Source organism: Balearica regulorum, chromosome W, assembly GCF_011004875.1.
Source record: "Balearica regulorum gibbericeps isolate bBalReg1 chromosome W, bBalReg1.pri, whole genome shotgun sequence".
NCBI classification, from domain to species: Eukaryota; Metazoa; Chordata; class Aves; order Gruiformes; family Gruidae; genus Balearica; species Balearica regulorum.
The window spans coordinates 6,214,904-6,230,856 of NC_046219.1; the positions used below are offsets into that span (position 1 = coordinate 6,214,904).

The window sequence follows — 15,953 nt, forward strand, 5'->3', positions numbered from 1 at the left end:
GGCGATTTAACCTTGGGGTAAAATAATCTGTAATGCGAGTTGTACGTTCTAGGAAGTAATATAGAAGGAATGACCCAAACCAACGAAGAGCAAGTTTCGCAAGGAGCCAGACGAGTGCAACAATGACCCAAAGCAAGCCGGTGTTGGTACCTAACAACTGAACATACTGCTACTCCTGTCCTGAACACCCATCCTGACGGATTGGGCCCAAGTCATAGCCGGTTCATGAACATCTGGAGGAGCAGAGGAAGCTCATGGAATGGGAGAGTAACATCTATCTGTTAAAGGACTGGAGATAGTAGTTAATAAGAAGTAAATACAATGAAATGGTTATAAAAAAAATATATATGTATTAAAGTATGTGGAGCGTGAGCATGACACAAATGGTATGGAATAAGGGGTGGAGATTGTATTGGGTCTGGCTGAGACGGAGTTAATTCTCCCCACAGCAGCCCTCATGGTGCTGTGCTGTGTCTTGGTAGCTAGCAAGGTGTTGATAACACACCAGTGTTTTGGCTACTACTGAGCAGTGCCAGCACACATCAAGGCCGTCTCTCCAACATTTCTCCCCCCCCCCCAGCAGCAGGCTGGGGGTGGGCAAGATCTTGGGAGGGGACACAGCCAGGACAGCTGACCCAAACTGACCCAAGGGATATTCCATACCATATGACCTCTGCTCAGCAATAAGAAACTGAGAGATAGGGGAAGGAACAGGGCAGGGGCATTCGTGAGGTTTTTTGGTTTTTTTTTTAACAATGTTTGTCTTCCAGAGTAAGGGGTACACATAACGAAGCCCTACTTCCCAGGAAGTGGCCGGACATTGCCTGCTGATGGGAAGTAGAGAATAATCTTTTGCTTTTTGCTTTGTTTCCGCACGTGGTTTTTTGCTTTAGCTACATTAAACTGCCTTTATCTTGACCCACGAGTTTGGGGTTGTTTTTCCATCTTATTTTCTCCCCTCCCTGCCTTGCTGAGGAGGGGAATGATAGAGTGGCTTGGTGGACACTTGGCGTCCAGCTGAGGGTAAACCACCACAGCCTCTTTGGAATAGCCACAGCATTTTTCTTTCAAATATTCTACCACTTTATCAGGGTCCTGTAGTTATTCAAGAGTGAGGCTCCAAACCATTGGAGGTGAGAAATTCTCTAGATATCTACCAGTATTCTCCCACATGCCATGCCAGCCCTGACTATTCAGCCTTGGGGAAGATCTCTGGGTGGTACTCTTAAAACAAATTTTTGTAACCCTGAACAGGACTTGAAACACGTTCAGGAGACATAGCAATAGGAACATGCTGGCTTGAACATCCCAAGGGGATTCAAAATTCTCAAAAGCTGCTGTAACCAGCCTGAAGGGAAAAGGGGAAGTGAAAGAGGAGGAGAAAGTATCCCCCCTTGTCTTCCCCATAGATTGGGTGTGATTATCAATCTTTTCAAAGAAATGTCATCCGAGGCATAAGCATGACAGCAGTGCCACATACAAACATCCGCTTAACCTCATGACCAGTGATGTTATCATATCATAAGACAATATCACACAGTACAGCAAAATGAGAATCTGGACCCATCTGCCAGAGGTGATAAACAGCACTGCAGGGAATACATACAGCAAGTAAGCGTTTACATACCACAGCCATGTGAAAAAACAAAACACCATTGTGACCAGTGACTGTTTATATAATGTAATAATACTTTTAACACCTTTGTTTTAACATGCTCTGGTCAGATCTGTCATTATCTCAACCCCTTCGTGCCCCACGTTGGGTGACAAAAAGGACTGTCGTGGTTTAGCCCTTCATTAACTAAGCACCACATGACTGCTCCGTCACTCCTCCCCCCCCACGACCTGACAACCGCAGTCAGACTGTCCCAGAGCTTTCTCAGAGCACCACCTGGAGCCGCGCCCCCCTCCCTGACTAGCCTCATTTTATGCTGAGCATGACGTCATATGGTATGGAATACCTCTTTGGCTAGTTTGGGTCACCTGTCCTGGCTGTGTCCCGTCCCAGCTTCTGGTGAAAATTAACTCTATCCTTGCCGAAATCAGGACAGAGCTGTAGCTGCTGCTGCTTTACATGACCATGTAATCAGAGCCTTGATAACTGGTAGAGAAATCACCTTAAAACCTCTCCATTATTCCGAGAAGGAAGACTGATTCGTAGAAATGTTAAAGTGTTCAAAGAATGCAGAAGAATGGTGGATAACTCCAAATCAGCAAGTTCTCACTACAGCCAAAATGATGGAAAGTCCTTAAGAAGTTTCATGAAGAAACTGATATGGGAGCAGATGCTATGATAAGTAGTGTTAAAAGATATGCTATAGGGCCAAAAATGCAGATGCAACAGTAAGAAGATGCTGAACTTGGGCAAATAACCCCAAAATACAAAGGAAACCTCCTGTAGGTGATGTAAAAAGGAGAATAACCCCCAGGGAGCACTGGCAAATAGATTTCGGGAGTTGCCAAAGTATAAACAGTATAAATATCTACTTGTTTTGGTAGATACCTTTTCTGGGTTGCTGGAAGCCTTCCCTTGCCACTCCAGTCGGGCTAGAGAGGTTGTTAAAGCACTATTAAAGGAAATGTTGGGTTTGCATGGCAAGGTTTTGGTAGCGGGGGGGCTACAGGGGTGGCTTCTGTGAGAAGCTGCTAGAAGCTTCCCCTGTGTCTGATAGAGCCAATGCCAGCCGGCTTCAAGACGGACCCGCTGCTGGCCAAGGCCGAGCCAATCAGCGCCTCTGTGATAACATATTTAAGAAGGGAAAAAAAATAGTTAGGAAGAGCTTTTGCAGCCGGAGAGAGGAGTGAGAAGATGTAAGAAACTCTGCAGACACCAAGGTCAGTGGAGAAGGATGGGGAAGGAGGTGCTTCAGGCACCAGAGCAGAGATTCCCCTGCAGCCCGTGGTGAAGACCGTGGTGAAGACCATGGTGAAGCAGGCTGTCCCCCTGCAGCCCATGGAGGAAGGATGAAGGGGTGTAAAGATTCCACCTGCAGCCCATGGAGGACCCCACGCCGGAGCAGGTGGAGGCACCTGAAGGAGGCTGTGGCCCGTGAGAAGCCCGCGCTGGAGCAAGCTCCTGGCAGGACCTGTGGATCTGTGGAGAGAGGAGCCCACGCATGAGCAGGTTTGCTGGCAGGACTTGTGACCCCGTGGGGGACCCAACGCTGGAGCAGTTTGCTCCTGAAGGTCTGCACCCCATGGGAGAGACTCACGTTGGAGAAGTTCGTGAAGGACTGTCTCCCGTGAGAGGGACCCCACGCTGGAGCAGGGGAACGATGAGAGGAGTCCTCCCCCTGAGGATGAAGAAGCAGCAGAAACACCGCGTGATGAACTGACCGTAACCCCCACTCCCCGTCCCCCTGTGCCGCTGAGGGGGGTGGAGGTTGAAGCCTGGAGTGAAGTTGAGCCCGGGAAGATGGGAGGGGTGGGGGGAGGTGTTTTAAGATTTGGTTTTATTTCTCGTTCCTCTACTCTGTTTTGCTTAGTAATAAATTAGATTAATTTCCTCTCTCAGTTCAGTCTGGTTTGCTCGTGATGATAATTAGAGAATGATCTCTCCCTGTCCTTATCTCGACCCATAAGCTTTTCATTGTACTTTTTCTCCCCTGCCTAGTGATAGAGCGGCTCTGGTGGGCACCTGGCCCCCAGCCAGGGTCAACCCACCACAAATCCCTAGATTTGGAATTCCTGAGGGGCTATCTTCTGACAACGGGCCTCATTTTATTTCAGAAGTAGTCCAGGGAGTATCAAAGTTTCTTCAATTTAAGTGGGATTTACATACCCCCTGGAGACCACAGTCTAGTGGAAAGGTGGAAAAAATGAACTAGACCCTTAAGAGGCAGATCTCAAAGTTGTGTCAGGAAACCCAGCTCAAGTGGATAGATATTTTACCAATTGCCTTGATGAGAGTTAGAATCACTCTGTGAGTAAGGGAAGGAGCGAGTCCTTTTGAAATATTATATGGGAAACCATATCCAGATAAAAGTATAGAAACTTGAAGTGACCAAATGGATGTTAAAGGGGAGGAATGTTAAGGAATTATTTGCTGTCTCTTTCACGCGTTTTATTATCCTTACACAGGTATCTCAATCAGCAAGCTCCTTTGCCCCTGGATATGCTGGTACACAACTTTCAACCTGGAGACTTGGTTTATATTTGAACCTGGAAAGATGAGCCACTGAGGGAAGAGTGGAAAGGACCTTAAATATTCCTGTTGACCACCTATAACACCATAAAAGTGGAAGGAATCAGTTCTTGGATCCACTACACACGAGTCAAACCAGCTGCCCCGAGAGCTGCCCCGGCAGGACCATTAAAGACTGTACTGTTGCACAATCATGTTGTAAAATGAGAGGATACATATTCTTGTTCTCTTTCCAACTTGCAGGATCAACTATGTTTTTCCAGAAATGGGATCAATCAGAGAATGTTTCGGAAAATTTAGCTAAGAACATTATAAATACCATTTCCTTTTGCTTAGCAGGTGGAATTTCCATGGAAGAAGTCTTTACCTCCTGTTTGTTAGGAATACCAACACCTCCTCCTCTTTTGAAAAATTATACAATGCTGAAATCCTTTGACATTAATGTAACCTATAGCAGCATGTATAGTTGGGAAAATCTTACAAAAATACATGATAAGGGAATGCTTAGAGTAATGCTTAGATCTCACTCAGCCTCCTGAGCTGGAAGACAGGGAAGGAGGGCAGAATAACCCCCCCATGGTCCAGGAAGAAGCAGTTAACAACCTGCTATGCCACCTGGACACTCACAAGTCTATGGGGCTGGATGGGATCCACCCGAGAGTACTGAGGGAGCTGGCGGAGGAGCTTGCCAAGCCACTCTCCATCATTTATCAACAGTCCTGGCTAACAGGGGAGGTCCCAGTTGACTGGAGGCTTGCCAATGTGACACCCATCTACAAGAAGGGCCTGAAAGAGGATCCGGGGAACTACAGGCCTGTCAGCCTGACCTCGGTACCGGGGAAGATTATGGAGCGGTTCATCTTGGGTGCGCTCACCAAGCATGTGCAAGGCAACCAGGGGATCAGGCCCAGCCAGCATGGGTTCATGAAAGGCAGGTCCTGCTTGACCAACCTGATCTCCTTCTATGACCAGGTGACCCATCTAGTGGATGAAGGAAAGGCTGTGGATTTTATCTACCTGGACTTCAATAAAGCCTTCGATACTGTCTCCCACAGCATTCTCCTAGAGAAGCTCAGTATTGGGGCCAGTCTTGTTTAATATCTTTATCAAAGATCTGGATGAGGGGATTGAGTGCGCCCTCAGTAAGTTTGCAGATGACACCAAGTTGGGTGGGAGTGTCGATCTGCTTGATGGTAGGAAGGCTCTGCAGAGGGATCTGGACAGGCTGCATTGATGGGCCGAGGCCAACTATATGAGGTTTAACAAGGCTAAGTGCCAGGTCCTGCACTTCGGTCACAACAACCCCATGCAACACTACAGGCTTGGGGAAGAGTGGCTGGAAAGCTGCCTGGCAGAAAAGGACCTGGGGGTGTGCTGTTTGACAGCCAGCTGAACATGAGCCAGCAGTGTGCCCAGGTGGCCAAGAAGGCCAACAGCATCCTGGCTTGTATCAGGAATAGTGTGGCCAGCAGGACTAGGGATGAGATCATGCCCCTGTACTTGGCTCTGCTGAGGCTGCACCTCGCGTACTGTGTTCAGGTTTGGGCCCCTCAGTACAAGAAGGACATTGAGGTGCTGGAGCATGTCCAGAGAAGGGCAATGAAGCTGGTGAAGGGTCTAGAGCACAAGTCTTACAAGGAGCGGCTGAGGGAACTGGGGTTGTTTAGCCTGGAGAAGAGGAGGCTGAGGGGAGACCTTATTGCTCTCTACAACTACCTCAAAGGAGGTTGTAGCCAGGTGGGTGTTGGTCTCTTTTCCCAAGTAACTAGCGAAAGGACAAGAGGAATCAGCCTCAAATTGCTCCAGGGGAGGTTTAGGTTGCATATTAGGAAAAATTTCTTCACCGAAAGGGTGGTCAGGCATTGGAACAGGCTGCCCAGAGAGGTGGTGGAGTCACCATCCCTGGAGGTGTTCAAAAAACATGTAGACATGGCACTTTGGGACATGGTCTAGTAGACATGGTGATGCTGGGTTGATGGTTGGACTTGATGATCCTAGAGGTCTTTTCCAACCTTAAACATTCTGTGATTCTATGATCCTAAATCTGCCATCGTAAATGGACACATATCATAACCATCATTATGAAAATAATGTACTAAATATAGTCCAAGAAAAGTGACAAGAAGCTAAAGTCTTTATAAAAAGGCAGCTTGACTAATGTGACATGACAGAGACAAGCACATCTTACAGAAGCTTTGCTGAATGATGAGGAATTATAAGGTAAAGAGTGAAGGGAAAAGCTAGTAAGATGAATTTGGATACTTGTCAACAGCACAGAAGACCATAAAGGTAAGTAATTTAATGTGGTTTAGCCCCAGCGGGCAGCTGAGTGCCACGTGCCGCTCACTCACCCCTCCCCCAGCAGGATGGGGAGGAGAATGGAAAAACAAGGGCAAAGCCTTGAGGGTTGGGATAAGGGCAGTTTACTGGGACAGCAAGGGAGAGGGAAAACAATCAACAACAGTGCTGATAACAGATATTCACAATGGGTGATAACAGAGAACAATTTACCTATCGGACAACTGACTGACTGGACGCTCAACCCGTCCTGGAGCCACGCGGAACCCACCCCTGCCCAACTAGCCCCCTTTTATGGTGAGCATGATGTCACATGGTATGGAATAGCCCCCTGGCCAGCTTGGCTCACCTGTCCTGGCTCCTTGTGAAATTAACTCTATCCTTGCCAGAACCAGGACATAATTACAGAGAGACTACTCATTAAGAAACCAGGAATTTATCCAAGAGATTAAGTTTAACAGGACACCAAATTCTCAACCTTACCAGAATGCATGGCTGTGCAGTTTCCACACTGCTTCTAACATGAAATGTATTCATTCCAGCCTGAGCAATGACTGCTTCATAGTCCACAAATACTAACCTCCAATGCCCCTGCTAGAAAGTAAAAGCAGAACAAACCACCAGTAAAATAAGGTGATGGTTGTCCTGGTTTGCAGCTAGGATATAGTTATTTTTTACAATGGCTGTATTTGTATCCGGTTTGCATGGCAAGGTTTTGGTAGCGGGAGGCTACAGGGGTAACTTCTGCGAGAAGCTGCTAGAAGCTTTCCCAGTGTCTGATATAGACAATGCCAGGTGGCTCCAAGATGGACCTGCTGCTGGCCAAGGCCAAGCCAATGAGCAATGGTGGTAGCGCCTCTGTGATAACATATTTAAGAAGGAAAACAAAACACAAAAACCAGCAGCATTTTGCAGCCAGAAACAGGAGTGAGAATATGTGAGAGGAACAACTCTGCAGACACCAAGGTCAATGAAAAGGAGGGGGAGGAGGTGCTCCAGGTGCCAGAGCAGAGATTCCCCTGTAGCCTGTGGTGAAGACCATGGTGAGGCAGGCTGTCCCCCTACAGCCCATGGAGGAAGAATGATGGAGCAGGTATCCATCTGCAGCCTGTGGAGGACCCCACACCGGAGCAGGTGGATGCACTGGAAGGAGGCTGTGACCCCATCAGAAGCCCACACTGGCTCCTGGCTGGACCTGTGGAGAGAGGAGCCCATGCTGGAGCAGGTTTGCTGGCAGGACTTGCAATCCCATGGGGGACTCACGCTAGAGTAGTCTTCCTGAAGGACCGCACTCCGTGGAAGAGACGTGAGCAAGTGGCTGTGTGTTGCTAAGGTGCCAACTGGGGCTAAACCATGACAGTCCTTTTTGGCACCATAAGTGGGGCACAAAGGGTAGAGATAATGACAGATCTGACCCGAGTGTGTTAAAACAAAGTTAATATAAGCTTTTCTTAAATTAGTTAAATAGTCGTTGATCACAATGGTGTTTTGTTTCTTCACATGGCTGTGGTATGTAAAACCTTACTTGCTGTATGTACTCCTTGCAATGCTGTTTATCACCTCTGGCAGATGGGTCCAGATTCTCATTTTGCTGTACTGTGTGATATTGTCTTATGATATGATAACATCACTGGTCATGAGGTTAAGCGGATGTTTGTATGTGGCACTGCTGTCATGCTTATGCCTCGGATGACATTTCTTTGAAAAGATTGATAATCACACCCAATCTATGGGGAAGACAAGGGGGGATACTTTCTCCTCCTCTTTCACTTCCCCTTTTCCCTTCAGGCTGGTTACAGCAGCTTTTGAGAATTTTGAATCCCCTTGGGATGTTCAAGCCAGCATGTTCCTATTGCTATGTCTCCTGAACGTGTTTCAAGTCCTGTTCAGGGTTACAAAAATTTGTTTTAAGAGTACCACCCAGAGATCTTCCCCAAGGCTGAATAGTTAGGGCTGGCATGGCATGTGGGAGAATACTGGTAGATATCTAGAGAATTTCTCACCTCCAGTGGTTTGGAACTTGACTCCCAAACAACTACAGGACCGGGCAGTATAACTACTACTCCAGCAATATGAAGTCTCTCTTCCTCCATTGTCTTGGCTGTGGAGAAACTGACCCAGGAGGTCCAGCAACTCGAAGAGAATATGTCCTATTCCCCACCTGTACGGACCACTATCTCAGCTATTACGAGTAAACGTTCCTTGACTCAAGAGAGAGGCTATAGAGGGTACACACCATGAGGCACCCTGTGTTTTTTCCTGCATGATCATGAAGAGGACATGAGGAAGTGGGATGGAAAATGTACCTCGATCTTATAGGCACGAGTACACGAGTTGCAAGGCAAAACAATCACAAAAGCAGATTCTTCCAGGAAAAATGCCGCTCCTGTTTCCAGCAGGCAGTTCCCCAGACTGAGTGGAAGGCCTGATCATACTTATGATCCTCTTGAAGGGACTTCTAAGTCCTTTTTGCAAGAAGTGAGTAGCGAATATGATGAGCAGGATTAGAGGGGCCCTGCCTCCAGCCAGGTAGAGGAAAGAGACAGCCGGGTTTATTGGACTGTGTGGATCTGATGGCCTGGCACGTCACATCCACAGGAGTACAAGGCCCTAGTGGACACTGGTGCACAGTGTACTTTAATGCCATCCAGCTCTGAAGGGGTGGAACCCATCTCTATTTCTGGTGTGACAGGGGGATTCCAACAGTTGACTCTGCTGGAGGCTGAAGTGAGTCTAACTGGGAATGAGTGGCAAAAGCACCCCATTGTGTCTGGCCCAGAGGCTCCGTGCATCCTGGGCATAGACTACCTCAGGAGAGGGTATTTCAAGCACCCAAAAGGGTATAGATGGGCTTTTGGCATAGCTATCTTGGAGAAAGAATAATCTGAACAGTTATCCACCTTGTCTAGCCTTTCAGAGGACCCTTCTGTTGTGGGATTGATCAGGGTCAAAGAACAACAAGTGCCAATTGCTACCACAACAGTTTATCGGTAGCAATATCACACCAACCTAGACTCCCTGATTCCCATCCATAAGCTAATTGGTCAACTGGAGGGTCAGGGAGTGATCAGCAGAACCCGCTCACCCTTTAACAGTCCCATATGGCCAGTGCGGAAGTCCAATGGAGAGTGGAGGCTGACAGTAGAATATCATCATGGCCTGAATGAAGTCACGCTGCTAATGAGCGCTGCCATGCCAGACATGCTAGAACTTCACTATGAACTGGAGTCAAAGGCAGCCAAATGGTACGCCACAATTGATATAGCTAATGCATTTTTCTCAATCCCTTTGGCAGCAGAGTGCAGGCCACAGTTTGCTTTCACTTGGAAGGGCGTCCATGACACCTGGCATCGACTGCCCCAGGAGTGGAAACACAGCCCCACCATTTGCCATGGACTGATCCGGACTGCACTGGAACAGGGTGAAGCCCCAGACCATCTGCAATATATTGATGACATCATTGTATGGGGTAACACAGCAGAAGAAGTCTCTTCTTCAAAGACAAAGGGAAGAAAATAGTACAAATCCTTGTGAGAGCCAGTTTCACCATAAAACAAAGTAAGGTCAAGGGACCTGCACAGGAGATCCATTTTTTAGGAATAAAATGGCAAGACAGGTGTCGTCAGATCCCAATGGATATTATCAACAAAATAGCAGCCATGTCTCCACTGATTAACAAAATATAGAAACACAAGCTTTCTTAGGCATTGTGGGTTTTTGGAGCATGCATATCCCAAAATGCAGTCTGATTGTAAGCCCTCTCTATCAGGTGACCTGGAAGAAGAATGATTTCAAATGGGGCCTTTGAACAAATTAAACAGGAAATAGTTCATGCAGTAGCCTTTGAGCCATTCCAGGCAGGACCAGATGTTAAAAATGTGCTCTACACCTTGGCTGGGGAGAATGGCCCTACCTGGAGTCTCTGGCAGAAAGCACCAGGGGAGACTCGAGGTCAACTCCTAGGGTTTTGGAGTCGGGGATACAGAGGATCTGAGGCCCCCTATACTCCAACTGAAAGAGAGATATTGGCAGCACATGAAGGGGTTCTATCTGCTTCAGAAGTGAATGGTGCTGAAGCACAGCTCCTCCTGGCACCCCCACTACTGGTGCTGGGCTGGATGCTCAAAGGGAGGGTCTCCTCTACACATCATGCAACTGATGCTACATGGAGTAAGTGGGTCGCACTGATCACACAGCGGGCTCGAATAGGAAGCCCCAATCGTCCAGGAATTCTGGAAGGGATCACAAACTGGCCAGAAGGCAAAGATTTTGGAATATCGCCAGAGGCGGTGATGTGTGCTGAAGAAGCCCCACTGTATAATAAACTATCAGAAAATGAGATGTCATACGCCCTGTTCACTGATGGATCCTGTCACATTGTGGGAAAACATCAAAGGTAAAAGGCTGCTGTATGGAATCCTACACAACGAGTCACAGAAGCTGCTGAAGAAGAAGGTGAACCGAGACAGATTGTGGAAGTGAAAACCATCCAACTAGCTTTAGACATTGCTGAAAGAGAAAAGTGGCCAATGCTCTATCTCTGTATTGACTCCATGGATGGTGACAAATGCCCTGTGGGAGTGGTTTCAGCAATGGAAGCAGAGCAACTGGCAGCTCAGAGGCAAACCCATCTGGGCTCCTGAATTATGGCAAGAAATTGCTGCCCAGATAGAGAAGCTGGTTGTAAAGGTACGTCATGTAGATGCCCACATACCCAAGAGTCGGGCCACTGAGGAACATCAGAACAACCAGCAGGTGGATCAGGCTGCTAAGATTCAAGTGGCTCAGGTGAAATTGGACTGGCAACATAAGGGTGAATTATTTATAGCTTGGTGGGCCCATGACACCTCAGGCCATCAAGGAAGAGATGCGACATATAGACATGGGGTTGTGATCGAGGGGTGTGCTTGACTATGGACGCTATCTGACAAGTTATCCATGAATGTGAAACGCGCTGCAATCAAGCAAGCCAAGCGGGTAAAGCCTCTGTGGTATGGAGGATGATGGCTGAAATATAAATATGGGGAAGCCAGGCAGATTGATTACATCACACTCCCACAAACTTGCCAAGGCAAGCACCATGTGCTTACAATGGTGGAAGCAACCACCGGATGGCTAGAAACATATTCCGTACCCCATGCCACGGCCTGGAATACTATCCTGGGCCTTGAAAAACAAGTCCTGTGGTGACATGGCACCCCAGAAAGAATTCAGTCAGACAATGGGACTCATTTTTGGAACAACCTCATAGACACCTGAGCCAAAGAACATGGCACTGAGTGGGTGTATCACCTCCCCTATCATGCACCAGCCTCCAGGAAAATCGAATGATACAATGGGACTGCTAAAAACTACACTGAGAGCAATGGGTGGTGGGATCCTCAAACATTGGGATACACATTTAGCAAAGGCCACCTGGTTAGTTAACTCTAGGGGATCTGCCAATCGAGCTGGCCCTGCCCAGTCAAAACTTCCATGCACTGTAGAAGGGGCCAAAGTCCCTGTAGTGCACATGAAGAATATGTTGGGGAAGACCGTCTGGGTTATCCGTACTTCGGGCAAAGGCAAACTGATCCTTGGGATTGCTTTTGCTCAAGGACCTGTGTGCACTTGGTGGGTGATGTGGAAGGATAGGGAAGTCTGATGTGTATGTCAAGGGGGTTTGATTTTGGGTGAGAATAGCCAATAAATTACATTGTATAATGTTAATTGCTAAATAACCCTGCCATTGCATGTCATCACTACTACAATTGCGATATGCTGTATCAATGGTATTACAGTAAGAATCACTCAAATTAATGAAGGATGGACTTTGATGAAACTGAGCATAGTGCAGCGATGATGGAACTAGAACTGACTTCATCAACCAGTGCCCAGCTACTTCCTTGAAATCAACATCTTCAAACCGCAGACCGTGAGCATGGACCGCGCCAGATATATCAGCTACGAGCTCTGGATGCAGCATGCAACAATCCAACACCACACACCATCTCGCCTGCCCTGAACAACTTTTATGACAGATGGAGCCCAAAGTCACGGACTAAATTAACTCAGTGGACATTTGAGAGGGATGGCCTATTGTTGCCTTAAGAGTATGTGGCTGAGGAAGTCCCTCCCGTTGAGTCACAAGGTTCAGAAAGGACCCCCTTGCTTTCTAAACTCCTCAGAGAGGAGCCTAGGTGTGGCTAGGTCCAGTCTTAGTCCCAGACTTGGTCAACGGTTTATGTCTAAAGGATTATGTGTGTAGCCACTTATCAGAGTCAACGTTTGTCTGTCAGAGCCCTCTCAAGGACTTTCACTGATACAGTTTCGCAAAGTTGAAAAGATAGGGGATTTTTTAAGGCGACAGATATAACAAATTCAGAATTGCCATTGATAAATACACTTACTGCAAAAATCAAGCTCGAGTTAATAGTTCAGCGCTTTTGTTAACGATACTTTCCCAGGGTAACATCCAACATAGTCAGAGGCACAAGTCTTACCACAGAGGCATCCCTGCTTGGGGAAGAGAGAGGTCCAGGCCTGTTGACTCATCCAGATAGTTGGAATTCTCATCCTCAAAATGAAGGATTCTAAATGCCAGATTTATACTCTTGGCAGGGTGGGACTAAGTCAATTATCATGTGCCGATTAGCTCTTAACAAGGCTTGTTGCGTTGTTGATCAAGGAGGAAGTAGCAGAGAACAAAGGCGTTCTGTACAGAGGCGCAAGGGTCTTATCTTGTTTTACTGAAGCAACATCATCCTGTGAGGCTGTCATGCCTGTCTAGTTCTTTGCAAGATAAGCAAATTGCTGGACTCTTCCCTTTGCTCTGGTCTAGTGCTTGTTGGTACAAGACAAGCACGTTGCTCAGTCTGCGCTCTCGCTCAAGTCAGACCCCGTTACTTTCTGTCAACTCACAGTGGCTCTGTATTCGGCACCAACAAGCCTGGTTCTCTACATCTATAGGCTAAGGGAATGATATCTCTGTGTGTGTGTATATATATATGTATATATATCAAAGACAGTGAAAGTGGTGGCGATTAATTGGAAAGTGTAGGATCTGGGCATGATGTAGATGGTATAGAATAAAGGGTGGACAATGTCCTGTTTTTCAGCTAGGATAGAGTTAATTTTCACCAGAAGCTGGGACGGGACACAGCCAGGACAGGTGACCCAAACTAGCCAAAGAGGTATTCCATACCATATGATGTCATGCTCAGCATACAAAGGGAGCTGGCCGGGGAGGAGAGGTGGCTCCAAAACAGGCTGAGTGTCTGATCGGTGAGCAAATTGCATTGTCTATCACTGGCTTTGCATATTCTCTTATAAGTACTGTTGTTGTCATTTTCCTTTTCCTTTGCTGTCCAAGTAAACTGTCCTTATCCAAACCCATGAGTTTTATCTTTTCCCTTCCCATTCTCTTCCCCAACCCACCCTGGGGGGGAAGTGGGGGGGAGCAGGGAGAGGAGTGAGCGAGCCGTGGTGCTTAGCTGCCCACTGCAGCTAAATCACGATGTGGTTTGCAGCTTTCAACACAGAATGTACCTGGTCAATGTATACAATAATCTGGGCTACCAATACACACCCTGAGTATGTTTACTTAAAATCTATTTCTTGAAGATTTTTAATATAATCAAACCTCTGCTCAAAGACAACCAATTGCACAATACTGCCAAATTTTGTGTTTCTCAATACTGGCTATACAAAAGAGACATTATGAACTGGGACAGAACATACTGAGGTCATCTTATTTACACAAAAATCAGTGTTTTCCTATTGAAGAAAGCTATATTCAGTGTGGTCAACCCAACAGAAAGGCCTGTACAAATAAATGGGTATATCACTCAACAGTGACTATTGATAGGAACTTGTCTTTATGCAACAGGGATGAGGACTAGGAGAGGAGAGAGTCTGGCAGGTAGAGAATCAAGAGTGGACATCCTATGCTAGAGTGCCTGGCCTGTACAATTCCCAGAGTTTGATTTGTTTACCTTCTGTGATATGAAGGACACCCACAGACATATGGGATACAGCATTAAGAAGAGTGGCTCCTAAACTACTGGACCCTATAGACCATTCTCAAGCTTCAAGTTTCTGAAAACAAATATTTAATAGCAGCACAGCTTCAGAGACCAGTCACCCACAGCTTGGTACTCACCACATACACAGTGCATAATTACCTGACTTGTCTGATGGTATTCAATGAGCCAAGCAGACTGAACTACACTGGCAGAACAGTGAAATCTTCACTATAACAAATGAGACTAAGCCACTGCTGGTTTGGTAAGCCAATTCCTCTCCCCCATCCCAAGTTTTCTGCGTTCTGACCATTGGAATAGGTAAACTCTCCACCAGCCAGGTACTACAAGCTCACTGTACAAGCTTATGTAGGATAGCAGCACCCATTAAATACTGAATATAGTACACCGACCCTCATGTGGCCAGGTACGTGGATTATCGATCATCTTGCAACTTCCTTCTAGAGCACACAATTTTAAGACCTTAGTAGACTATTTTTATAACTGCAGTATTAACAGTCCAGTACATCTTGATCTAGAAATAAGTCTGAAATCCATGGCCAATTGCATTTAGATGCTAATACAAAATAGCTATTGAAACAAGACCTCTGCTCTGAACATTAGCAAACATCTAATACTTAATCACAGATCCACAGAGCTGTTGCTGGCCCTGGCTTGGATACACTCACTCACTCTTGGAGAGCAGAGAGCTTATCAGTAACATATCTACATTGCTGATTTTGACCACCTTGTTAAAAGATAGTCTGCAAAGGAATGCTATATTGCAATACCCCAGTGTGTACTGTCTAAAGTCTTATTGACCTTAACATGCCAAGATACTACTTAAGAGTCATGACACCAACTATACACTCTTTCTCCAAATAATTTTTATAGCCCTTCAGTATTTAGGATTATTTCCACTCCCTCTACAGATATGAACTTGCGCTGTTCATTAAGAAGCTACCATGCTAAAACACTAGCAGTACTGGAGTTTATGAAATGGAGAAATTAAGGATTTTTTTTTTTTGTAAGTCAGGTTTTTGTTTTCAGAAGTGCTCAATTTAATTCTGGAGAAAGTACAAAGTTTGCTCCTCTTCAACAGTTATTTGTATTTGTAATACGATGCACTTAACTGACATATCTACAAACACCATACTGATTTTAAATAAATGAGATGTTTTCCATTATTTGAATTTTTAAAATTGCATAATTCTGTGTCTGCTTAGTAGTTTTAAGAATATATCCCAAAACCACTATAACATCATTTAGTCTTTTGGCAGGTTTTTGAAACACATTATCACTTTCTTGAATGTGTAGACAGCTGCAAGCTTGGGTTTATTCTATTTGAGATTATTTTTTTTTCAAATGGAAAGGAAGACAACAGGAAAATAAAAGCTAGACTAAGAAGTCATTTCTTCCTACATCTTATACAGTGAGCCCCAGTGACTCAGAGCCAAGGATGCAGCTGTTATTACCCTACATGCAAGGAAGTTAATAAATTGAAGAATTCC

At 46.1% G+C, this 15,953-nt stretch overlaps 1 protein-coding gene across 3 annotated transcripts in view; it reads right to left on the reverse strand.

Annotated features, from left to right (window-relative positions):
* Positions 1-15,953, reverse strand: part of LOC104643370 (homer protein homolog 1) — a 125,580-nt gene that overhangs the window by 107,869 nt on the left and 1,758 nt on the right. The gene's annotated exons all lie outside the window — the stretch shown is intronic.